The following is a 27,591-nucleotide window of genomic DNA, read 5'->3' on the forward strand; positions in this document are numbered from 1 at the left end:
ACCAAGATGCCAAAGGAACTTGACATCCCCATCCCTCTGCTGAAGGGAGGGTGGATGCCAACTAAACAGCCACTCCTGGGAGCATAACTCATCCCGTTTCAATGAAAATGAACCAGGATAGCACAGATCTCTCAGTTAAACTTCACACATCTTGACTTGCCATGGCCTGCTGATGTCTCAGTCAGAAACCTGCCAGGAATTTCAAGCAGGTATCCAATCAGAATGAAAATTAACAAGTCCTCCAGGTTGTAGGAGTTGCACTGGAGTTGTGATCAATTTTCCCAGCCAGAGCACAGAGCTAAAGGGCATTTGATACATCCAATTATACAAAACATATGAGATTTTAGCCAGAAACTGGCGGCTCCCAGAGTTATGCTGTTAAAACAGAGAACTTTCATCTAGACTGGGCCTGGAAGGACAACACCACCATGGCAGTGATGTTCATGGCATTCATCCAGTTAATTAAGGAGGAGGAACACCAGTGGCTTTGACACTTCCAAGGCCCAGCCTAGACCTGCTGCTGTGCAACACTCCACTAAAGTCAGTGACTAAGGGTCTTCATGGATGAGTGGACAACAGTACCCCAGTATCTTCCCTGTACTCTAATACAAATTTTAATATAAAGTAAAACCACAGAACAGGCAACAAACCCTCAGTGATAGAAGGATGATCAAAGATTATCCAGGCTAACTAAGAAAATATGGGAAATACTCAAGTGGGATGCTGAAGGTTTGCTTGGTCCTATGCATCCCCACTTCCTCCCAAAGGAGGAAAAAAAAACTGCTGTTTTCCAGTATAAAACTCTTCAGCACTACCTGAGGCCATTTCCTCTTGTTCTATCACTTGTTCATGGGACAAGCAACCAGTGCTCTCCTTCCAGGTGGTTGTAGAGCAATAAGGTCTTCCTTGAGCCTCCTTTTATCCAGACTAAACAACCCCTCTTGTGTTCCAGACCCTTCCCCAGCTCCCAGGGAGGTTTCCCTTCTCTGGACATGCTCCAGCAACTCAGTTACTTTCTTGTTGTGAGGGACTCAAAGCTGAACACAGGATTTGAATATTATAGTCTGAAATAAGCTGCTGGTGTTTCTTGAAGAAAGGCAGTTGATGGATTTGGGAATGCCACATTTTGACACAGAAGCAGCACAGTATGAAAATCAAGCGCAGGCAATTGAAAGCAGGGAAATAAGAGACACCATCATCCCCACTTACACAGCTAGATTGAGAATGAAGGCTGCCAATAAACACATTTTGCTCAATTCAGAATTGTTGGTTGAAGCAGAAACAACATTACTGTTCAGCTAGTTGTTATCCCATTGAGAGATACAATAACTCAAACAATGCTGGAGCTTCCATTTAGGGTAGGGGGACAGTTATCACTTAGGCCAAATTATTTGGCTAACAATTTAGGGAGAGGAGAGAGGCAGGTTCTCATTACTATAGCCCTGAGATAATGCTCTGTATCACTCTAATCCATCACCGCAGGTCTAAATCTTGGTTTAAAAAAAGTCCTAGCAACTAGCCAGAACAAAGTAATTGCATGTTTTCACAGAAAAATCTAGTACTAAATGCAAGAAGGCAAAAAAGTATGTTAAGTATGTTAATATTCAACAATTGAGATGTTTGCAAATTTGTATTTGACTTCATTTTGTCCACAAGTATTTTTAATATTGTTAAAGCTCTTCCTGTTGTGATAGGAAAGTCTTCTCTGTACTTATTCCCACAGTGACAATCAATTATTTTAATTTTTCCCCTCTGCACTTACAAGCATGATCATGCATCCTTTCTGTTTTAAGAAACTAAACACTACTTACCAAAATGCTTATTTGTGTATTTATGTACCTCTTTTTACTTTTTTGCATAAATCCACTAAAATCAATACAGCTGAGATATGCCCAAGCATATGCTTCAGCATTTTATTCCTAAACCAAATATCATCACACAATGCACAGTAGCTAAAACAGTCATGAAACCTTTTTTTAAGTTCTTTCCCTGGAAATTATAAATGCATTGCATGTTTGACAGTGGCAAAAAAAAAAATTAAATCACCATCTGGTTAATTCTATGAGTGCAACAAGTCTTAGAGACTCAAGACTTTTCAGGATCCTCAGCTGACACAAGTAGAAGAGGCTCAGCTGGATTCACAGGGCAATTCACAAGACCTGTAAACCCCCAGTGCTCTAACAACTGTTACAAAGCAGTAGACTGCATTGTTATAGGTGACAAAACAAAAGAAAATGTTTGAATAAGTTAGATGCACAGCTGTTGAAAGTCAAAGATATTGTTGGTTCACCAAACAGCAGAATACTGTAGGCCTTACTACATACCCCTATACAATGTTTGCTCTCAAATCCGTCACAAAGGAGAAAAAGTGTGCAACTCCACTGTCAAAACCAAGCAGCATAAGTAGGCTCCAAATAATTCACTGTTTGACAAGTCAGCTGGTGACAAGGCTGCTTTGACAGCACTCAACTCATTGTGTCCTAATCCTGTATTCATTGCACAAGCAAGACACTATTCAGAAAAACTGCATTTCACAGAAAGGCTTATATACATAACATTTACCAAAATAAGCACAAATTTAAAACCTAACAAAGTGGGAAGCTTAAGATTTCTGTTTTATGGAAAAGGAAATTTTTGTAGTTCAATTATTTCAGCAGTTTACTTGAGAAACGGATGTTCATTTAAAATAGCAAGTGGAATACATAGCCACTAGGACTATAAGGTGGGCAAATATTTCCTTCTAAGTAATTTTATTGCCATTGTAATACCTATTTTGGCCTACTTTCAGAAGGCAGACTCAAGATCAGCTGCTGTTAATCTGGTATATTCACACTCCCACCATCCTGGGAAAGTTCTGGGCTACTTAGAATCAGAAGTTACACATCAAAAGTCTTGTTAATTTATAGTCATCTTTATCTAGACAGGGACGAAGTACAACTTTTTATATTGTTTACAGATCAACTTGAGAAAATTCATGATTATTCCTCACTCTCTCCTGATTGCCTGAGTTGTATCACATTGACTAAGCCTCCTTTCTGTAAAAATGTGAGTTTATCCAAGTCCCACACAAAGATAAACCAGGATGAAGTTCTGCAGAGGGCTGCAAAGGTGAGTAGTGGGGTGCAGCACGTGGACATACAAGTATCTGGGAGAACTTATATACATTGCAGAGAAGTAAAGGGACAATGTAGTTACTCCAAGAAACAACAGAACCAGACTCTCATCACAGATGCACAGTTAGAAAATGAAATGATCACAAGATGCAGCAAAGGAAATCCCTCACTGGAGAGGGAGTAAGTGCAGAAACAGGCTGCCCACAGCCACAGGTTATGGAGCTTCTGCCATCAGAGAGACTCAGAACTCGCCTGGGAAAGTTCCTGCTCTAACTTGGAAGAAGATACTACATGACTTCCAGAGACTCATTCCAGCTTTAATGATCCTATCACACAACACAGCCCAAAGAAGAGAGCCAATTAATGCTGCATCACTTTATCTGCCTTTGTCTGAAATTGGATTTGAATGTGAATATGTGGAAATAGTTTGAGGTAGGGATGCCCATAGCCCTGGCTTCCAAGGATGTTGTAAGAAACCTTTCTCATACAGAAATTATTAAAATAAATGTATATCATTGAAACAACTATAAAAGCAGGGAGGAAAATGAGAGGTAGTCTGTAAAACTCCCAACTCCTAACAGAGGTTGTACAGACCTCTAGTCAACAAGCATCATCAGTACATTTTTATTGAAATGGTTATAAACAGTACACTTTCTGTTCCAAGACAATGCAGTATTGTTTAGCCAAATGTTACCCACTTTAACTTCGAAAATATTTTGAAGGTATAAATACACAAGCTGAAAAATATGTTTATGTAATTGTGGATATTAATTCATATAGTCAGCATATGATTAATTCTTAGTGGACAATCTCATAATTACTATTTCCACAAAAATACTTTTTATTCATTTTTATACTGTTTATATAAAAGGAAAGCAGGAGTTAAAAGAAATTATGTGAATCTCTTATATATTAACTACAACTCTTAACTGCAGTGGGATATTCTAGTGTTAACCATCAAGTCAATTTAACATTAAAAGTAAACATGCCAGAAGACAGATTATACGTAAAGTCAATTGCACAACTCAGCTCTGTTTACCTATAGCAAAATTTCCAGAAATACTGCCTCTGAGGAGTTTCTAAAGAGAATAGTCAGAAACTTGAAGCCAGCAGCACTTGTCATGAGTTCTTTTCAGTAATTATTAACAGAAGACTCTTAGTTCAAGCAGACTATTTTCAATAAATTACTGTGCTGCTAACAGGGCCACTTTGAAGCAATGGCACAGGCATCTCAGTGACCCACTTAAAGCCATTTCAGTCACAGCATGATCTGATAGCTTAGCATTAATTATAACATAAGATGACTGACTTTGCAATTCTTACATTTACTTTTGTCTTTCATAGTTTTATTCAACTAACTTAGCTCTATGTGCTGCTATGAATTATTACTGTTGAAAAGAGAAAATTTTGGACAGCTTAAACAGGGCCAGCTATAATCACCTCTATTGTAACAGGACAATGCTTTGACTTTCCTCTGGAAAGGCAACACCAAACTCAATTTGCTTACATTTACCAACTAGCTGAGAAAAGAAACCCAGTCCCAACAGAAACTGGAAATCAATCTTTCACTCTTCAGTAATCACTGCTTGCAAACTTGCAAAAATTAAAGCACAGCCTTGCCATTACATAGAGCTGATATTTCAGAACTTAGCACTAAACTTATGGATGTGATTTCTGCCATCTGTGTCACAGAGACAAATCTGCTATGTTTTTGAAACATTATACTGATAGAGAAAAACATTTCTTATGCACAACCTTTAATTAGAGGGCATAGACAATTTTCTTACTAGAGCGTCGTAACTCAAGCAGTTCACAGTCAAAATCACAACTACGATTTGTTTCTCTGAAAGATTAAACTTAATTTCTTATATATAGAATTGAGAATTCCAAATTCCAAGGATCTTTCTTTAATTATTTTCTTTTTCCTTTTCTTCCAGCATGAGAGAAACAAGTGCTATCTGCCTATAAAGTTCAGGCAGGCTATATATCATCTCACAGTTCAAAAGTCATCTCCAAAACCCCAGTTACAAGTAGTTTAATTATTATCAAAATTTTAAAAAATTCATTAAAAGCTGGTTGTTTCAAAGGCAAGTCATTTCTTAGTTGTAACAAGCAAAATCCTAGTTCATTATAGGCTAGGCACCATCAGAACTGTGTAAGTTTAGCATTGAAAAGGAAAGTTTCTTTCCTGCCAATGTACTCTTTAAAACATTATACTTAAATACCTATTAGGGAACATTTCTAACACTTCTTCTTTAGATGTTTTATACAGAAAAATGGAAAAAACCAAACATTCTGAGTTAATGTAATTTATGACTAGGGACACCAAGGTAGTCTCCCAGGGCAAAATACTATTTCATAAGCTCCACTATATAGGCTGCTAGATAACTGATGCTTTCTTCAGCTTAGACCTGTACACTGGTTTAAATAGGTGCAATCAATTAGCATGCAAGAAATTTGTGTTAATAATGCACAAGGGAAGATCTTTATCCTACTGGTCCTGCATTCTTATCTTTACAAAGCTGTTGGAAAGAAAAAAAATTAACTCAAAATTTCAGCCCAAATCTGTGATATTGCAGCCCCAGGCTCTGTTTTGGAAAGGAATACTGTGATAATTGGACCCCACACAGATATGTCAGAAAATCTGGTTTTGAAGCTGTTGCATTAGGCATTGGTCCAATTCCTCTATAAAACAGTAGAACCGAATCAGGTCTCAATCAAAAAATTATGCTGCGTATGAGAAGGTCACCTGTCAGCTACACCATTTTCCATGGGCAGGTTCCACAAGAGCAATGCATTTTAAACATTTATTTCCAAGTGTTTCAAACCAACCCAGTTGAAGAATACAAAACACTGTAATTAACAAAGACTATTAACATTGCTGGCTTGCTCATCCATGTGGTGACACAATGCTACTGTCTCAGGCATCCCAAATTCTTTGCAATCCAGTCTCATCTCAGTGGCACCTCGGGATGCACCAGTGCCCCACATCCTCACATCCATATCCTGAGGTACCACAGAGCTACCCTGAGGCTGAGGAATTTACAGCAAGCCTGATGCCAGCTTGAGAAGGTCATGGCCATGCACCTGTGCCTGACAGTGGGCTCTGGCATGGGAGGTTCTGAGGCATCCCAGCAGACTTGTTGAAAGCAGAGAACAAGAAAATCTCATCATCAGTTGCAACATTTGGTTTAACTTCAGCCAGTACTCATATTATCCGCCCAGAAGGACAGGTGAATTGATCCTAGGCTATTCTATTTCTTTGATATTAAAAAAAAACAACCAAACAAAAAAAAAAAATCAGAAAAAAAAAGCGCAAAACAAAACAAAACACACCACTGAAGGTTCTAGGACCCAGTAACATGCTTTTCAATTAAAAACTTTCAATTTCTTGGAGAAATAAGTAAACATTATGTTAAAGCCAATCTGATTCCTAATTTGCTGGCCTTCAGCCAAAACAACAGTACTTAAAACAGGAAAAAAGTTTCCAAAGTGTATGAAACCAAAGCCACAACACCACATCTCCTTCTGCTAACCCACAGTAGGAGGGCACTTGAACAGAGAATCTCCAACCTGAGACACAACATACATGGTATTAAAGAAAGTACAAAAATAAAACATACTGCTCTCTGGAGCAGGAAATTACTTCACAACTGCATGTTCCTCAGACCCCTTGGAGGGGCCTGGAGATGTCTTCCTCCTCTATCCACACAATAATAATAAAAATAGTCTTTCTCACTATAAATTATTGGTACGATTTAGCAGCAGAACACATCTCAACATATGCAATTTAATTGTGAAACTCTCATGTTAGTCACATACCAAAATAAATTATCATAAATTAATGACCAACACTACATTCTCATATGCTGTTTCAAAAATCTGCTAACTGGAGATTGTAGTAAGAAAGAATTACAAAGATCTTCCATTCATATTTGCACTTTTTGCTCCTGTCTTCTTTTTTTTTTTTTTTTCATTTTCACTACAGGAAGAATAGAATTAATATGCACCAGCATTAAAAACCATAAAAGAGTAGGTGTTTTACACCAAAGCAAAAATGCCTTATAAAACCCAAAAAAATTAAATTATCAAAAGTGACAAAAATCTACTCCTACAGCCAAACTAACATGAACTGTATTTGAAAAAGCATTAAAAGCCATAAGACAAAATGGATGACTAAAACAAACATAAATAGATCTTATAACTAGTACATTTTTAAAATGCAGCTAGATATTTTTTAACTATTTTAAGTGGTATAATAAAACTGAATGCATCAACTCAGTGCTACAACTGGGGAGGGAGAGCAATCATCCATTATGACTACTGCCAAGCACGTGTATAACTTAGTATTTTCTAAATATTTAAATTAATTCAATACCCTTCTCCATAAATATGATCAGCATTATCATAACCCTTTAAAATAATATGTTCTAATTCTAATTCAAGAAAATCAGATTGCTAACATTTTGTGTCCAAAATCTTTATTGCTATAGTGAGTAGACTTGGCTGGCTTCCAGATGCCCACCCAGTTACTCCCTCACTTCCCTATCTCAGATGGACAAAGGCAGAAAACAAGATTAAAAGCTCATGGGACAAGATATGGACAGAGAAATTGCTTCATCAGTTACTGTCAGAGGCAAAGCAGACTCAGCTTGGGGAAAGGTGATTTCATTTGCTGACAATTACAACAAGGATGGTGAGAAACAGCAGCAAAACTTAAAATGCTTTTCATTTCTTTTTACCAGGCCCAATTTCACTTCACTTCTGAGTCCTGTATCCACTCCCCTGCCAGGCAGCGCACAAGGATGGGGAACAGGGGTTGTGCTCAATCCATGACTGCCCCTCTCTGCTGCTCTTCCTTTTCACTTCCCCTGCTCCCCTCACAGAGGCCACCCCTGCAAACCCCACCACAAAAACCTTGCCATGCAAACACAAAGCAGACTGCAGAAAGCCTTTGAGAGCCTGATGATAGTGTTCCATAATGATGTTATCCCAGGAAGTGGGAGGGGGAAAAGCTCTGTTTATAGGTTTCATAGCATTTCAGCTCCAGCACCAGAAGTACCATTTGCAAGATTTCCTTCCCAAAAATAATTAACCACAGTCAGGGAAAAAAAGATTTAAATTCAACAATTTCCTTTGTGTAAAATAATGTGTATTATTACAGGGGTTTGTTTTTCCCACAAACACACTCAAATTTTGGAGCCTGCTATAACTGAAACACTTTACTGGAGATGTCTGGCAGTTATAAGTAAATCTACCCTAAATAATGTTTTAAAGTAATACTTTAAAAAACACCAATGAACTATTAATTAAATTGAATTAATGTTGTGAATTATAGTTCCTAAAATACAATTTTTAGTAGACAACTGTCTTCCAAGTTCAAAGGAGGGCTTTGCAACAGTTTTTCTATGACTTGCAATATAAGACCCACTAGAAAAATTTGTAGACATTCCAAAAATCACTAAAGTGACAAATAATGAGAAAAGCCAGTTTTTGGTGAAAATAAACTGAGCCTCTTGGTAAGACAAGCTCTCTGAAAACATACCTTCTAACAATTGCAAGGGGCAAGATCATCTATAGCAAGAAAATACACCAATTTTACGAAGTAAGGTTTGTGTCCTGACAAGCTGCAGTTCTGAACTGAATTTGGGCATCACCAGGAATAAGCAAGTGAAACTGAGATCACAGTGATGCAGTTATTAAGCAAGGAGAGAAGACAAACCCCATGAACTTCTATTCCAGATATCCCTGCAGGAAGACGGCAACACTTTCACATAATTGAAAAAATGTAACTAGTTCTTTGGTTCTGTGCTTCAAAAATTAAAACTCATGCAGATGGGGATTTTTAAAAACGCACAGATAAACTCTGGAAATCTTGTCATTTGGGAGAGGTCAAAGAATTTTGAAATATTCTGTGTATCAGAAAGAGATAAAATGGGATTTGGTCTGTGCCTCCGAGTATCAACACAAGAAAGGCCCCTGACAGAGTAACCTGAAATGGATAAAAATTTCTATGCAAATTCCCAGTAAACTTCAGGAAGAATTAAGTGGCAATAACTAAAATAACACTTCAAACAACCTAATAGGGGACACAGTAGCACTTAATTTTAAACCTTACATTCTCATCTCTGCTGTTTTAAAAAGAGAGCACAAATGTCTGGAGAGGCAGTACTGCAGATATCTGAATTATCACCAGCTAAGGAAAAGAGAACAATTTCTGGGTTGGGACTGTTAAAAGGATACCACCAAAATTAAACATTCACTGTAGTGACCAATCACAGCTGCAGTGAAAGATGTGTGGCTGTCTCCAAACACATCAGAAGAACATCATATTTCAAAGCCAGGACACTTGACTCAAATGTTCATCTTTCCATTTCAGAGCACTGTCAGCAGAAGGGCTCACTGCCACTGAAGGTCTCCATAATCCTCCTTTAGGAATAGCATCCAAAGGATCCAAATTATCATGTTGGAGGGGGATGGCTCAGGACAGTGCAATTCTGAAGTCGCAGACTCCTGGTGGAGGAGATGATTTTTTTTTTTTTTTTCCCCTGTCCAGAGGGGTGAAAAGACACTACTGGCTGGTAAAACTCGACTCCCCCTAAATTAAAGTATTGCCTCTGGTGGCACTTGGATTTTCTCACTGTATCAGGCAGCAGAAAAACCTATAGAACATTCTGTGGTTCTAGCATGAGAAAGATTAAGCTAAAATTTAAGCTAAATTTTACACGATACATATAACATGTATTGGGCTTTGTCTTGGTTTGAAAGACAGGTGTCTGCTAAGGAAGGCACAAGCTTCTCTTGAAATGGAAAATATAAACCCCCTCCCTCTGAATTATTATAATTCTGAAATTGAGGGGCTCTCAGGCAAAGATATGGGAATAAGAATAACAGCTCTTTACTAGGAAAATTAAAATAAAATGTAGTAATACAAAAAAACAAAACACTGACAGAGTCAGTCAGGGTGTTGGTAGCAGTCCAATTAAATAGTGGCTGCAGTTCTCCTGGAGTGACAAATGTGGTTCAGTTGAAGTAATGATTGTATAGAAGGATGCAGTTTTCTTCTGAAGGTTTAGTTGTGGTATAGATAGACTTGGTCTTCCTTTGGAAATCTAGTGGAAAAGTACTGCTTTGGTGTTCTAAATTTTAGATTTTATCTGGGTAGGAGATGCTTGGCTCCTCCCCCTGGATGGAGTATCTCCCAATGGGGTGATGTAATTTTATCAGTCATACAGTGGGGCTCAAGGGCCCATTAACAGAAGAGATCTTCCTGGAGGAAGGATGGGTTGTGGAAGACATAAAGAACACTGCCCCATCTGGTTTTAACCTGACCTATTACCAGAGGATATTCCCTCAGAGTTCTGAGGGATGAGTTATGGAAGAGATAAAGAACACTGCTCTTAAAACACCCAGTTTTAATAGATGGTGATAGAACGTGAGAAGACAATTTGTAAGGACAGTGCAGAAGACTTTTCCTCAATAAATTACAGCTGTACTGATTGCTGAGGAGTGGAGACAGCCTTGCTGGCCCAGTGAGGATGGGGGCTATAACAGAGTGGGTTAGCTGGTCTGGAGTTAGTTGGAGCTTGAGACCCAGAGTCTGCTGCAGTGTGGGATGGAGTGTGCTGGCTGTGCTGTGAGGAGGAGGGGACATGTGGTCATGCAAGGGACAGACAAGGTAAGAAGATGCTGTGTGAGGGACAGGCAGGGTTAGGTGGCCAGGTAAGGAATGGCTTGGAGTTAGCCAGTCAGGCAGAAGAGAGAAGGAAACTTGCAGAGAGTGCAGCGTGGAGCTGCCTGAGAAAAGGCATGAAAAGTTTTTGATAAGGGACTGGTGATGGTACCAGTTTGGTCTGTCTCAACATAATTACTACAACAGAATACTGCTGGTCACATCTTGCACTGCAATCTAAGACAATATTACAGATATATTGCATAATATCAGGCAAAGTAGGGATGATTACTTGGTAAGTACACTAGGCCCCTTTTTCCCCCTCTGCCACCTCAATACCAGATACCTTTCTCTATTTCCAAGAGGACATATCCCCCCATTAGTCTCTTTGTTTACAGCAATAAAGTAGTACTGGATTCAAACACTGATGGATTAGAAGTGCTCTCAAACAAGCAGGTACAATGTGAAAGAGTTGGAAAAATTACTGCAATATTCAATTGCTATGTCAATAGCAATCCTGAAGCTCTGGGGTTCATTAAGTGAAGGGCAAAATAATAGAAAATATATAGCAGCAGCTCAAGAAAGCAATGATATCATTTCAGGTATAAAGGAATATTCTAATGTGTTTTCTGTAAAAGAAGATGAATGCTAATTTTTAAGCACTTAGCTTTCTTGCTGTGCTTTTGCCAGACAGACTGTTCTGTCATATCTGTCTCTGCAGGTTTGTGAAACTGCATAAGCCAGTAAAAATGAGCTAAAGTATGGGTGGTTTTACATAATGATTGTTCCAAATTTGAAGCTGCATTGAAATTAGCACTTAAAGCAGAAACAAAATCCTTCACAGATGATGGGTGGGTTTTGCTTCAATTGGCACAATCTGCCAAAAACGGCACTGTCTTTTCTTCTTACGAATGCTGCTTTTTAAGGAATGAAAAGAATTACTGAATTACTTAGATGAAATAAACAGGCACCATTTCTGAGCTGATAGTCTCAGATTTAATCCTCTCTGACAAGTTTTAATGTCTGTATTCCACTCACATTTATGTGTCTGTGTACTACCTGAAACCAAAAATTCCTCGTTCATGGTAATTTTTCTAAGTTGGACACAAGCCACTCTGAGATGTCCACACTTTGACTTCCATATGCAAGCCACATATGCAACTTGTCACAGCTGATGTGATCTATACCAAAAATAGATAATGGGTATTTAAAAACTGCATTTCTGTTCTTCCTTTCAAGAAGAAATGAAGAGAAGGAAGAAGTTCTGGAAAGAAAACAGATTTTGTTTAAAACTGGATGGAAACCAACTGTGCAAATAGTATTTGGATTCATTAGCAGGAGCAGCTTTGTCAATAGCCATCAGCTCTGAATTTGCTTCCAAATTTTGAAAGAACTCAGATGAAGAATACCCTTCTTCTGGATATCTCTGATCCAGAGGCTGAGAGAGAAAATGAGCTCTTGCTTCAAAGCCACGTGCCTGAGACCAGTACATCCCTAGGTGTACAAAAAGCAGTTGTGCATTACGCTTTGTGTACTGATAACCAGCAAAAGAAACAGCAGTAAAGGTCTGCTTTCAACACAGCTGAGCAACAAATAAAAAATTTTCAACCCTACAGTCTGTTTTCTTAAAGCCTTTACAAAAACTCTCTAAGCCTTCTTTTTCCCTGCTGCAAAACAGAAAGAAGGTGGGTAGCAACTGGAAGGATGTCCCTGGAGCTCCAGTCAGACAGGAGACAGCCAAAAATTGCATTAAATGGAGGCAGAGCAGAAAGAGATAGAAGTGGAGAGAGAGCATGGCTCCTTTCTTCCTCTCACTGCAAACACTGCCCTGTGTGAAAGAAACAAACACCCTCTCCAGTTCCATCTTCTCTAACAGACAGGGCAGCACAAACATCTGCCTTTAGGGAGCATGAGCTTTGTGCATCCCCTGTGCCTCACCCACCCACTCCCACCCTCCTGTGAGACTCCAGTTGTGAGCTGTTGGTTCTGCAGGACCATCACCTGATCATGCACGAGGTGGTGAGCCTGCCTAACAAGCCTGTACAAACAACCACGGAGAGAGGACAAAAAAAAACCCTACACTCACTCACAACATCTCATAAAAACAGAATAAATGGGTAAAGGTAAAAAGAAAGGAAGGATGAAATAAAAATCAAGAGGAAATCAAACTGTGCTGCTAAAAACACAGAGAATTGCCTGTCAGGCATCAATTTATTGTGCAGGATTATCCATACCTGCTTTTAAAATGCAATTTTTATCTCCCCCTGGATACTACTTGTAAGGCTAATTACAGAACACTCCCAGGCAGAACAGCCTGGATTGTCTTTATATTCCCATCATACTATTTATCATCTAGATGGCAAAAATCCCATGCCTTCTGTAGTCCCTGCCTACTCAAAGGATTTCTGCTGTTAAACAGGTGAAAGGATAGCATGTGTCAGTATTTCACAAACAGAATACAGGGCTGAGTAATTTGTGAGAAGATCTAGGAACAGAGGCTTTTTAGCAGTCTCAGTTGGCCCAAGTAGGGATAAATGAAAACATTTAATTGCTCTGCCAGAAAGTTACTAACATGCTGGTAACCACACATAATCTCCAAAATTCTCTGAAACAGACCCAGACATGCTGTTGAGATTTGTTGTTTATTAATTTCTAAAAATTGGCTAATTCTGTGTTGGTTTATGGCACTGTGAGAAGCATACCTGGCTTTATGAAACCATGACTGGCACCCCACAGTCCTGTCAAGACAGATTATTTCCACAGTGATGCTCCGCAAAACCTGTCATGAGCAGAACTGTAATACTGCTATTTTCTTCACAAGCCCACAAACTACTTCAAAGTCCAGACAACAGCTAGAAACCCACTTCTAAACACTGTACTAGTGGAAACTTTGGGAATATTCAGGTCATATCCAAAACTTTTCCTAGTCTGGCCTCACTTCAGCTCAGAACACAGCACCATATGCACAAAAACACACCTGGCTACTCAAACAATGAGTAGCAAGCATCCTTCAGAAAGACAAAATAATACCAGCTCTTTGCTTCCAGGGAGATTTCCTGCTCCTTGCGATTGTCCTGAGACAACCAACTCTGTCTCCACTGACCTGATTTCCCTGGTACCTTACTGCCCCATACCACAGGCAGAAACCCCTGGAAATGCAGGTAAACATTAACAGTGCACAGCTGGAATCACAGAGGGGTGAGGTTGGAAGGAACCACAATGGAGTCATCTGGTCCAGCTGCCCTGCTCAAGCAGGGTCATCCCAGGATTGTGCTCAGGTTCTGGAATATCCCCAGGGAGGGAGATTCCACAGCCTCTCTGGGCAATCTATGTTTGCAGGAAAATAGACCCAGAAATCTGAAAAAATGCACTACTTCTAGGATTTTAAAATGTAGGCTAAAAATGTGAGTTCATATGATCACATAATGTATTAAATCATGGATTCTTGTATGAATACTGTGTTTACATGTCAAATTAGTCCCAATTTAGACAAAATTAGATGAAAATTATTGAGACATGAAGCAAACATTATAGCATGTGTGCAGAATCTCCTCTAAAAGAAAAAGATTCCACTGTGCACCAGTGTTCAGTTTTGAAACTTTTACCATCAATTCCAGTTCTGCTAGAGCATTTACAATGTTTTTTAAATTGTCCAAGTATCTTGAGAAAATTGTACACACATACACATTTTTTCCAGGCCCTTGTTAAGGTCTTTTTCAACAGAGGATAAAGTGATAAAAGTTGATCTTTAGTCTTTTGAAATGGGTGGAAAATGTGACATTTAACTAAGCTATGTGTATAAAGATTCAATTCCAATTCTTTAAACTTACATCATCTCAGTCAGCAAAGATGACTGATACTGTACATTGTATGGACAACACATCTTTGAATTTCTTCCCATTGGCAACCAACCCACAAAAATTCTGAACACCTTGTGCTTTTTCACAAGAGGTTCAAAACTCTCTTGCAGACTATTAGAAATGGCAGCTCAGCAGTTCTTCAGCATACTTGCAATTTTCAACCAGCAATCTCTGGCTGTGGTCTTTCAATTACTTTTTTAGGCAGACAGATACATAGAAAGATCTCAACATAAATGTTTTATTTATTTTAAATATTTTATTTATTTTAAAAAGACATTTATGTTTTTATGTACTGTAAATTCTTTTATATAAAATATATAAATATTTTAAAGGCATTTTTACACTGTAGAGTATTTTACACTTATATGTAAATATGTAATATTTACATATTTACATTGTATTTGTATGCAGTATTTTATATTTTATTTAAGGCTGATCTTTTCAGTAACCATTCAGTAAAACCAAATAGTCACAAAACTATGCAGGTGATTTGCACAGAAAGTATCTAGATGCTCAAAAATCCTTAAAATTCATTTTCATAATCAATACTTACTTTAGATTTTAGATTTACACTAGTGCAATTTAATACACTCTCGTTCACTATAATCTCAAACCCACTCAGGTTCTGTAAACCAGAGAGATACTGAATTTTTTTTTGCAACTAATTAATCTGCTGAACATTAAAATGAAACTTGTCCTTGCTGACAACAGGCTACTGCAACACAAAGGTGAAGTCAAAGGTTAATATGGGAAAAAGAAAAAAAAAAAACATACTTTTTTCTGCTGCTGACAACATCATGCCACAACAATATTAGGATGCATCTTCTATGATGGATGACAAGTCTATTCAGAAGGCTGCAGAGATTAATTCTCCATATAATAAAAAACAGTGCTCTAGAACAGGTACAATGCATTGGAGCAACACTTTCTATTTGTAAACTCTTGCAATGACATCCCAATTCCTAATGTAAGTGTGGCTGCATTAAATCTGCCATCAACGAAGATGAAAGTCAATAGCCTGGCTATAAATCACAAAGTTAAATAAATGCATGAAGCAGGCCAGTAACACTAGAAATGTGCTGGTGATAGCATATAATCGTGGATGTGCCTTCTTCTTTTTGTTTAAAGAAACAACAGCTCTACTGTAGACAAGGAGCCAATTCCTTCACTTCAGCACAAACTTCTTTAATAACAACTCCCAAAACATGGCATATATTAAGGGGGTGAGGCAAGAAAGGTAGATTTAAAAATAATTATTAAAGTATTTCTGATGCAGAGGAGTGGGAAAATAAAAAATTACCAGGCAGAGTGAATTATGATTTCAATTTATCATGTTACACTGTGTTCTGTATTTATTTATTTTTTTACTATTCATATACACTATGTTAAGTGAAACAGGATGATAAAACTCTTTCCAGCACAGCTGAAAATAAACTCATCTTTTGTAAATTAACTAAGGCAACTAAATTTTCGTTGAAAAATTCCCATTTTGCTCATCCAATTAACATGTTTGCAAAAGGTACAGAAACATTAGCATCTCTGACTAACAAACTGCAGAGTTTTTCTGAGAGGGCATTTAGAGAAGGTCCTGGATAAAACCCACTTGTCCCAGTACAAGCTGGCTTGGTGCTGGGCAGTTGATTCAGCTATACATGGGAGAAGCAGCCTGGTGGGATAGATAAGGGAACAGGGATAGGACAGATTCAGAACCAGACAGGGATTTGACCTAGTGGGTCTGCCTCGCTGCAGAAGCTATTGCCACAGAGCTGGGCAGCCTGAACTTTCAACCAGTCATAAGTGCTTGCTGAGGAACATTAAGAAGGGTATTTAAGGTGCAGTTGAGAACAATAAAGTGCTTTTTGTCACATGGATCACAGAGCACTGTGTCTCTGTCTCAGATCCAGCACCATCCACGTTACACCCACTGAGGTCCTTGGGCCTGTCTTTCAAATTACAGGGCATTGCATTGCAGCATTCAAACTTCTCAAACTTTGGGGATGGGGGAGTACTTGAAGGAAGTCAGCAGGTTCATTCCTTCTCTGCACAGAGCATAAACAGGAAAGTCTCAGCAAGTTCCCCACTTGGGGCTCCTCACCTGGAGGGCTTTGATCCAAGAGATCCATTCCCCACACCCTCCTGCCCACAGTGCCTTGGCAGGGCAGGGAAAGGGAGTGGCTGGGACCAGCCCTGTTCCAGCCATGGCCAAGTGGCACCCAGCTCCTCAGGGAGCACTGCCAACTGGAGGAAATAAAAGTAGACCTCAGGCTACCTTATACAGGGCTGGGACAAGTCAGGAGAGGAGAAACACAGAGATGTAATCAGGATTGCCTTCCAGAAGCACTATTTTAATCAAAGACATTTTTCCTCTTAATTTCGTTGAGTGTTAAGAGTATTACAAAGCCATACTTACAAATACCAACAATTCTAGGCTGGAAGAAGCATGAATGGGAAGGGCCACCACCTCTGCTGCATCATTCCTATTTCTATTGCACTCAGGATTTCTGGATCTTTAGAAAAGGTGCCAGAGTTAAAAATTCAACTACAATACCAGTGCTGCTATCCCACTCCTCCAGCCCAGAAGGTGCATCAGGTGTGTGACTCAATACAGGCTGTTCCTGACACCATGAATCTCAGCAAGCTGAGTGCCAAGGTGGAGACAAACACCAGCTGCTACCCTAATGCTCCACAGGGCTTCAGTAAAACTGAACCCAGCAACAGTGGAAAAGATTGACTCCATTGACTTTTTCTGTTTCTGTGATTTTGCTGCCTGCATAGCAGTTGGCAAGAAAAGTTGCTAACAGCATTTACAGTCTCAGTCTAACACCCCACTGACAGAACGACAACACGACCACGAAGACTCCGGAGCACCTCTCAAATATGAAAGGTCAGAGTAACCTAATAAAAGCCATTACAAATGGCTTCGTCAAAGCCTGAGACCAGCATGCAATAGCAATGAGTTCACGGAATTTCTGGGAATCACAGAATCTTTTAGGTTGGAAAAGATCACCAATATTATCAAGTCCAAATACTGACCAATCTAAATCATACCACTTAGTGCCCTGCCCAGTCATTTCTTGAACACCTCCAGTGATGAGGTGTTGACTCCACCAAGTCCCTGGGCAGCCCATTCCAATGCTTGAACATTTCCATGACAAAATTCTTCCTGATGTCCAGCCCTGGGACAGCTTGAGGCTATGTCCTCTTGTCCTGTTGCTAGATGCCTGGAAGCATAGGGCTCTTCTAGAAACCATGAGTTTTCTAAAACCTTTCTAAAATCGTGGGGTTTACATCTGGGAAGTGAATGCATAAACATTTAAAAATGGGAAGGGACACTGGATGCAACAATGTAGTCGAATTTATAAATGTCGGGTGCATAAACCAGCAAACTTAAATTTCCAAATTAATTCTGCAAAAACAAATCTGTCTTCAACTCTAGGCACTTTTTTCAAGGGGAGAGGGGCCAGGAAGTTGGCAGAGCTGGTGGGTGAGGTTTGTTTGCATACGTTTTTTGCTGTGCTCCTGTTTTGTGGGTTTGTTTTAAGTCAACTCTTTTTCCTTTAGTTTAAATAAAATCCCAGATTTTTGCTTCAACACATTTCCAGTCTTCAGGGTCCCCTCAGATCTTCTAACAAAGGATTGTATAAAAATTTGTATCTGGTAGAAGGACCTGATAAGATCAATTTTAATTAAAATATATGTTTCACACTGCAGTGCTTATTTCCCCTCATGTCACTTGTCCCTCCTGCTTCATTACTGTCACCATGATTTAGAGATGAGACACAAAAAGGAATGCTAAAATACTGTAGTTCCTGTGGTATGAAATGTAAAAAAATTCAATTACTAATCCCTGATTCCCAAACCATAAAGTCAAAATAATAAAAGAAACTAAACAAAAATCCATTTCCCCATTCCTACTTTTTTACGTGTAGAGATTTGAAGCCCATATTCTTCCAAGGCCTGGTAGAAACAAGAACTGCACTCTGCTCATTTACATGCCTTCTCAAGCCTTTGACCAGCAGACCAACATTACTAGCAAGGAAATAACAGAACCTATTCAAGAAAGACAAGAGGAAACTGCAAAACAGTGAGGACATACTGCAGGAACAAAGATGAAGGTTCCTAGGGGTACTCAGAAACACTGAGGGGGAGACAAACAGCTAAGGTAAAACAAACCCAAATCCTGATATTTTCCTTAGGTACGTGAGTAGGACAGATGGTGGTGGAAGAGGTCTGCACTTAATGCCATATTCAGGTAACCTCCCCCATCCTGGCTGTTAGACAATTGCCTGGGTGTCTGCCTCTGCTCTAAGTCAAAGCTTCCAGCATTTCCTAGCATCAAGTCTCCTAACATTCTTTTAAAAAGCATGAGAAAAAAGGCTAAGGATCAAATGTAAATGATCTGTGCACAGACCCACCAAAGTCAAGAAAACATGAAAGTAGATTAACTGAAAACAAACGTGACCCTGGTGAGATGTCAGGGAAAGCTTTCTACTACAAGAGTAACAAAGGACTGCAGCTGAGCTCCTGGGCTACTTTAGTTCGGGTTTTCAAAAACAGATCACACTAAAAGAACCTGTAAAGGATGAGCCACATCATTGTGACCATGCCCTCATGCAGCATAATTTACTATACACTGACTGAATGTCCTACTCATCTAATTCCCTCCTGTCCTTGCTGTTCTAAAGAAGCAATCCTGGCCCTTGAGAAATAATGACTTCACCTTCAAGGTGAAAAAAAATCATAGCATTTGCTTTAATTCCAAGCTTCCTCACAGAAATATGCAGGCTTACTGGTTTTAGGAGTCAGCAGGGTTCATGCTTTTGCGTTCCTCTCTGCAACCATGACAACAGAAAGTTTACTTCAAATGAAAGCAAGAAATAAATTCAAGACTTTTCATTGACAAAAACACCAAAGTGAAATCTACTATAAGAATCAGACTGAAGCATTGCAGATTTGAACCTCCCAAAGAAATCAGAGCCCTTCAAGATACAAAACCTGAACCATCACCACTACAACGAGTGAAGGCTCCTAGGCAACAGCAAATAAAGGTAATGCAACTAAATCCTCTTACTGAAATCTAAAATAAATTGAATTACTAAATATTTGCTATTCATGCATATGGACAGCTACCAGACTGAACACTGACCAGCTTAATCACATGTCCAGATCAGCAGGGCCTGCAAATACTATACGCAAGTAAAATATTTAGAAACTGTTGTCCCTCTGGAAAACTGAATTTAAGATAAAGTAACACACTGACCTGAACCACAGAACTTTCAGGTCAATGTCATCACCTAAATGACTATGACAGCTAAACCTTCTTTTTGAAATGCAGTTATGGTATCTTCCTGTGTGAAGAATTGCTATGAGGCAAACATTTCTTTGTCTCAGCAGCAGCTGTTCCTTAAAACTGTTGATTCCACAGGTACAACTGCATAAAATTCGCTATCTTCTGTTTCTAGCACTGAGTAAGAAAATGCCAGCTCATAAGGCTGAGATGCTTCCCAGTCTCAGCTCCTGGGTCAAGTTCTCATACACCCCGTACCAGGATGTAAGTGATACAGTTATCCTGATATTTACTCTGTAGCCGGTAATTCAGACCTGAGAGGTTTTCAGAGTCACCTGAGTGCCCAACTACATTCTTTAGAAAAGACTTTTGAAAGACTCTTATGCAAGCACCTGAACAGTTCTGAAAATGAGTTCCAACACCTGTGTCCTCTGTGCACAATTGCAATTCTGCCTATGACTATGTAGCACATGATAATTCCAACTGAAACTTACAGGCTCTTCCTCACTAAGGTTAGATCCTTCCAATTTCTTTGTTTTATTAGGCATAATTTTTTTTCTGTTTGATCTACACTTTATTTGCATAGATATATTATTGTGTAAATGAAATTTGAGATTATTCAGCACAGGAGAGTATTCTTTCCTCCTCTTGTAACAGAATGTGTGAGATGACTACACTCCAGTAACTGACTTATTTTGGTTTAAACAAGTGTCATCAGAGGATACAATTCGCCCCTGAAAAAAGAGCTGAAAACCAGAACAAATCCTTGTTTAAAATAACATGTCCTTTTAAGCAAATCCAGTCTTCTATCTAAAGGAGTAGATAAAGGAAAAAAGAATCACAACAATCATCTGTTGTGACATGATTCAATAAGTTTGTTATTTAACCAAAATACTGTTTCTGCTAATTTTTAGCATAATTATATATATAAATATGTTTCAAGGTGTTTTAACCTCCTCCAACATATTCCTTTGCCCACAAGTGAGTAACCCACACACTATATGAGCACTATCATAATGCACACTCAAACAGACTGAATCATGTTTTGCTTTCCCCATGAAAGCAGATCCAGTTAGTCAAAGAGCATTTCTGCATGCAGAGAAAGTCTCAGGGTTTGGGGGCTCAACCGAAAGTGTGACAGGGGTGATGGAGTGATCAAAGGGGCTTAATAGATTTTGGGTAGATTTTGATAATGTCAATACTCACTGTGAAATTACCTGTTTGGCCTTTGTCAGATGAGCTACCTTTGCAGCTTTGAGTTAGGGATGCCTAAAATTTTCGGGCCTAGAAACCTTCTTCCACTCTGCTCCTGGAACCACAGTGCACATCCCTCCCAGACATTATGCAGGAGGAAACAGCTGTGCACTTGAAAAATAACCCAAAACTATGTGTACTAAGAATGCTGGTGTATAAACTAATTGATTCAGAGGCATTGTTTAATTAAATGCTGAGCTTCTCCTTCCAGACTGAAAATGGTGCAAGGCTCCCTTTGTGTATACTTACAACAACCACTGCTGCAATTTCCTTTAAATCATATTTCTGGTTCCCCCCTCCTGATTCACACTTTAAAGTGCAAACAAAACCCAGCTTTTCCCTGCATTATTATATTTCCCCCTCTTCTTTCAAGGCTGTACTGAATAGAAAAAGCCTGTATTAGGCCAGTCAGGTTTCCTGTTCCCCTGTAACTGTTCCCAACCAACTTAAAAATGCGAGCAATTTGTATGCACAGTGAAATCCACAGCAAACACCTGCTTCTTAAAGGCACTGTACACTCTCCTACCTCCTGCAATTTGCTACTTGAGTACATTATTTCACTTCATTTTCTGTACACTCAGAAATCAATGTTCAAAATTCAATTACACTGCAATTTCTTCAGTTCAAGTATTTTTCTTACCCCATATTCCTTCTGTATGCAAGAAAAGGAATACGAATCACAGCAAGGTTGAAAAACAAGATAATAAGCAGCATCCTGTTAGACACTTTTCATCTTATAGTTAATAATACCAAGTCCATCTGCTTTATGTGGTTAGATTATGTAGGAAAAAATGCATATTAAGATGAGGAACCTTTAATTCAGTGTAGGCAAAGAAACTCTGCCTCTTTCAATAGAGTTGCATGAATCCAGTGATGGATTAGATACAAACACAGTATAATTACCTCAGGATGGGCATGGAGATGGGCAGAGCACACATTTATATAACTTTCAAAGAGAGGTGAACACTGTAATGAACACTGACTTGTACTTTTGTAACTTTTCAAGTGAATGCTTATACCTTAGTATAGCAGGCATAAAAAAATCATTCTGGTTTGAATTCTCTTCAAGGTAAGACCTATGGTAGGATTTACTAATATTGAAGAAAAAAAATCACTTATCCTTTCAATTTTGAAGTTTCTTTGGGGCACTACTTGTTTATGAAAAGTTGTGAGTTAATATACTTGAAGAGAGGGTTCTACAAGCACACTACATATGCACACTACATGTGTGCACACTACATGTGCACAGAGCAGCAGAAATATTTCTGCATTCTGCCCTATTGTAAATCTTGAACCCTGTTTTTTCTAAAACTCAAAAACAAAACCAAATCTTAGCATAAATAAATAAATATTCAGAGAATTAGAAGTTTCAAGATCTCAGATAAGCAACAGACTCAGATAAGATCTTCGACTAAGCAACAGGAAAAAAGAAAATGTATCTATAACAAAAAACTGGATTTGATTTCTTTTCAGCCAACTCAGTGGAAGCTGCTTAACTCCCTCCAACCAAACCTCCCTCTCAAGAAAGTACATCAAACTGGAGTTAAGCTTTCCTGCAGGACTTCTGGAGCCTCTCCATGCCACAGGAAAAATTTTTAGCTTTCACAAAACTGCAACCACTACAAAGAAAGGTTTAAAACAACAACAACAGTACTTAGTACTTTCTTGGTTTTGACATTTTTTAGATCCCTCTTCCAAACATCTTCATTTCACCAAGACTCCTCCAATTTCTGTACAGCCACACATAATGCCAAAACTAAACCGACTATTTTTTCTGGTCATCTGTTCTGACTTCAGTTCACTTGTTCATAAAGCAGTAGACATCATAAACAAACATGGTTTGCACTGCAGTTTTCCTTCAAACAAAGATTTCAGAAGACAGTTAATGAAATCTGTTTCTGTAGAAGATTTGCTTCCAGGAAAGTAGGAAAAAAAGAACTAAAAGAATAAAGATTCAGCCATGAAAACAACAAACATGGTTTTCATGCTCTAAACAGTCAGACTCAAGATCAAAATACTGATGAAAGGCCAGAAAATTATTTTATTTCTGTTTAAAAGGTAGAAAATTTGTATTTTTATTTTACAAAATCTGTCACCTTCACCAAGAAATAACATTTTTTTCTTTCCAGCAAATTTCATTTATTAATTGAACCTGCTCACAGAAAATTTGGTCCAGTTTGGCTTCTGCTGAAGTTGGTGCCAAAGCACTCCAAAACACCTCATCAACATTGGAATTGAAACCAATTGAAACACAATTTCAAGTATTCTCCAATCCAGGAAAGACTGTGGTAACTCGCTATTGCTTTCACAGGAAAAGAAAAGAAACATTATTACTAAATGGTTGTTGCCCACGAAAGAGAACTGGCCCTTGCAGGAGCTGCTTTAAGATGCTGAGAACACAGATAAAGGAACCTCAAGAGCATTTTCCTAGTAAATCTCATCCAACCTGGAGCATTGAGACAGCTCCAGAATAATCCTCATTTTTGGAGAAGGATGGTTCAATCAGAGGCGATTTAAAAGGCATTATAATTTGTCAACAGAAATGCATTTGCCAAGAAGAACAAAAAACTTCTCAAAATAACCTAGAATAAATGTGGTAGACACTCTTTGGAGGATATCAGAAGCTTTAATTTCCCACAGCTTTAGAATTTTCTACATTCCAGAAGAACGCACACACTGAAAAGAGAACTGAAGAGTTCAGTCAACTTACATATTGCACAAAAAAAAGAAAATATGGGACTTTTAGAGAGTAAAAAATAATAGAGGGAAGAATATGGCTGAAGAATCTGATATCACTTCAAAACAGTGGGAAAATATTTGATCTTTTTAACATAATGACTTTATTCTATCCTGAAAATATTACTTTAAAAAAAAATAAATTTAAGTCCAGTGCCTTCTCCCTTACCAAAAGTAGCCAATGGCAATTAAACCTAAATGGCTGAGAGCAAGTCAGGATATTCACACACCTCATTCACAGGATCCTCTACAAAGTCTCATGGCTTTCTCCCCTTCTTTCACAAAGCAAATTGCAATACAAAAGAGTTTGTTAGCAAGTACAACTATTCTGTCCACTTGCATCTTTCCTTCATTTGCCAGGAAGTCCATCTCCTTCAAGTTCCCAGGAACTTTTTCTCTGGATCACCACTGCTAAACTTAAGCTACGTCTCTCCCATGCCCCCTCCTGAGCTGTTCTAATTTGCTCTGAAGGGAGATCCAGGCACAGCTTTCAGGATATTTGCTGCCTGGTTCCCTCTGAGGCACCTGATACATATCACCCACCCCTTACAGTCATGGCATGACAATCAGAATTATGAGAGTCTGACACTCAGCTTTATTCTGTTCTGGCATGTTAAATAAATAAACCAACCACACAGACAAAAGATTGCCTGTCAGCCTGAAGCACACTTGAAAGGACCCCTGTGGGCAAGGTCCAGACTCTGTGTGACACAGCGTGGAAGTGTCAGGCTGCAACAAGCCCCTTGCACTCCCTCTCACTTGCCAAAGCCCCAGGAACCACAGGGAACGAGGATCTGATGGTTCCTCAGTGGGAACAAATACTGAAGAAGTTCTGGCAGACATGACCTTCCAGTACCACTTGGTTCTGACACGCGACTTCCTTTCCCTTCGAGGGCTGTGATGAGATTACATCACTTAATAAATTACAGCCGCCTTCTACACCATAGCAAACTCCACCAACACAGAATCAGAGCAGAGGGCCTACTGCAGCACTCTTCTGTATCTGCTGCTGACCAAACAGGTAAAGCAAAACCCACCTCAAAACAGCAAGTTTTGCAGACAGTTTCAGGCATCCCTGAGAGAGAGGTGGAAAATCTGCTTCCGTGTTTCCTGTCACGCCAGCATTGTAGGATTACCTCTGCTCACAAGGGGTATCAAATTGTTTGCTTCAAGTCTCCAGTCGTTGTGAACTCACTCCTCATTAGTCTCCTATGCATTCTTCCTCATTTTTATAATTCTGAACTGCTAGTTCCACCAGTTTCCTGTGGTACTCACAAACAGCATAAAAAGAAAATTTACTTTCCCTTATGGCTCTCAATCCAGTCTCTTATACAGACAATTCTTGCTCTGGTATTCTATGGGGGAAAAAGAACAAAACCCCATTACATTCCTTCCAGCTACCATTCATCCATCCAGCAAAGAAGTTTGTGGTAATTCTTTTACATTGTGACACTGAGAATCTGAAGAAAACTGATGAACCAAAATTAGAACTGTATTTTTTACCCATATCTAATGTATTTAAAAGATTAATAATAAAATAAAAGTAAATTAGATATTCAATATAATACACAAATGGGTATTACTACAGATAGAAAATATTTTCCAAAACAAATAACAAATAACCTATAAGTACAAATAAGTACAAATAATCTCTTCTCAGACATAAATGAGAACTTTCTGTGAAATATATAGTATGTGGAAAACAAAAACCAGATCTAGTGGGTTTTGTCTGGATGAACTTTCTTCTGGTTCAATTCTACAAGATGATCAAGTGCCTTTAGTTTTGCAAAGTGTTAAATCATGTGCCTGCCTACATTAGTAGTCATGCCAAATTTTACCACTAATTATATAGGGACACTGCCATTTTCTGCCTTCTGAACTCTTTTCATGGAATTGAGATACTGAAGATCCTTCCTTTCCATTTCTGAAAGGCATTCTGCCTCTCCCACAGACAAGAGAATTTATTCTTCAGTGCATTCAGTTTTCATTTTCCTGAGAACACAGGAAAAGCATTAAAGTGCTGAGCCATCTATTATGAAGCTGGCTCACTCTACCACGAATAGATTTTACCCACATACCCAAAACTTCAAGAACTACAGGAAGATAGATTGTCTTCTCTGCTTCATGGACTGCCAGTTATAACCCTGCGGAGTTTAAAATGTAAGTATTGACAAATAAATAAGCACATCGCCCATACAAATTGATCTACTTTGCCTTCACATTACTAAGTACCCATTACTGCAACAACTTCATTATTTATTTTAAATGTAAGCGGGAGCAGTTGGATTTCACTGAATATAAAGGATTCCTCTTACTAAGCATAACTAATGTGAACCCCTGATAGGAGTGAGAGTTTGCCATTTGCATGCACGTCCCTCCACCAAGACAGAATTAAAAAGAAATCACAAGGGGCAAGAAGAAAGGAAGGCTTCTTAAAAAAGAATCTTTACAGACCTTTGAGACTTCTAACAAGCAAACTATAACATAACTACCCTAGTACCATAGGTTAATGGTACATTCAGCCCAACAGGGATTTCCATCCAGAATGATCAAGTATGCATATGCAGGTATTTTAAATTTTGGTTGTTACGTTCAATAAAGACAATTTGTATATCAATTCAAAGGAAGTTCTGAGATGTCTTTTTCCTGACTCTGGAAAAATACTGCTGGAATTACCATTCACAAAAGATCTTGTCCCTTTAAAGAAATCAATATTTGTGGTCACAAGTAGAGCAGATAAAGCACATTCCCACGTGGCAAAACAGGCAGGCTCACCTCTTCATTCTGCAGCAAAACCGAAGGAGCAGAGCTCTCATTTTGCAATGTTTCTATTGGTTTTCCACTTCTGAATAATAACACAGGTTGACCTCCAGCATGTCCTTTTGACCTTAGTGCCTACAGTGCTCAACCATCCACAACTCAGGATGCAACAGAAGAAGTGAGAACAAAAGTCCAATCAATACTGAAATGACAACCTTCATTTTAAACTCTGCAATTAAATTGGTATGCAGTAAGCACAAGATCTGACCAGAAAACAGCATCTAAAACATGCACTTAAAAATGTGGTTTGCAAAATTGTACCCAGACACTGAAACGTGATTATTCACTTGCAAATATCTCAGCTGTGAAAAAAGTGAAGGTAATATAGCTGATCTATCATTGCAAAATTAAATCCCATTTAGAAAAATAAATTTAAAAGGAAAAAAAAGAAGATGAAAAGTCATCTCTCATCTTTCTACCAAAAATACAGATATTAGTAATGATGCAACATGACCAATACATAATTTCTTGTTTTCTCATATGTGTTCAATATCATCTTACGAAGTGACATTATCTTTTAAAGACATTCTCTTTCTGAAGCCCTTTTTCAATTCAGTCTCTTCAAGATTTCTCATCATAGCATGTCATAATTCTTAGCAGTCTTCTTTTCTGAGGAAAAGGATTGCAATTCTGCAGCTGAATTTTAGTTCAGGATTTCCATGAACTAAAATGAATAACATATCAAGAGATTATATTTGACTATACTAAATACTTTAATATAAGAAATGCTCAATCCAAGTAACATAAATCCAAAACCATACAATAAAAAGTAGCCTTACAAAGCTTACATTTGCCATGTTCATATTATGAAATTACTGCTCAATGAACACAGGAATACCTCTGACAATA

At 38.5% G+C, this 27,591-nt stretch overlaps 1 protein-coding gene across 4 annotated transcripts in view; it reads right to left on the minus strand.

Moving 5' to 3' along the window:
• The window catches only part of LOC306814850 (band 4.1-like protein 4A), a gene marked incomplete at its 3' end in the record, with an annotated part of 74,122 nt that overhangs the window by 40,033 nt on the left and 6,498 nt on the right, over positions 1–27,591 (minus strand). The window lies entirely within an intron of this gene.

Source organism: Erithacus rubecula, assembly GCF_903797595.1.
Source record: "Erithacus rubecula genome assembly, contig: SUPER_Z_unloc_2, whole genome shotgun sequence".
In the NCBI taxonomy this organism is placed as follows: Eukaryota; Metazoa; Chordata; class Aves; order Passeriformes; family Muscicapidae; genus Erithacus; species Erithacus rubecula.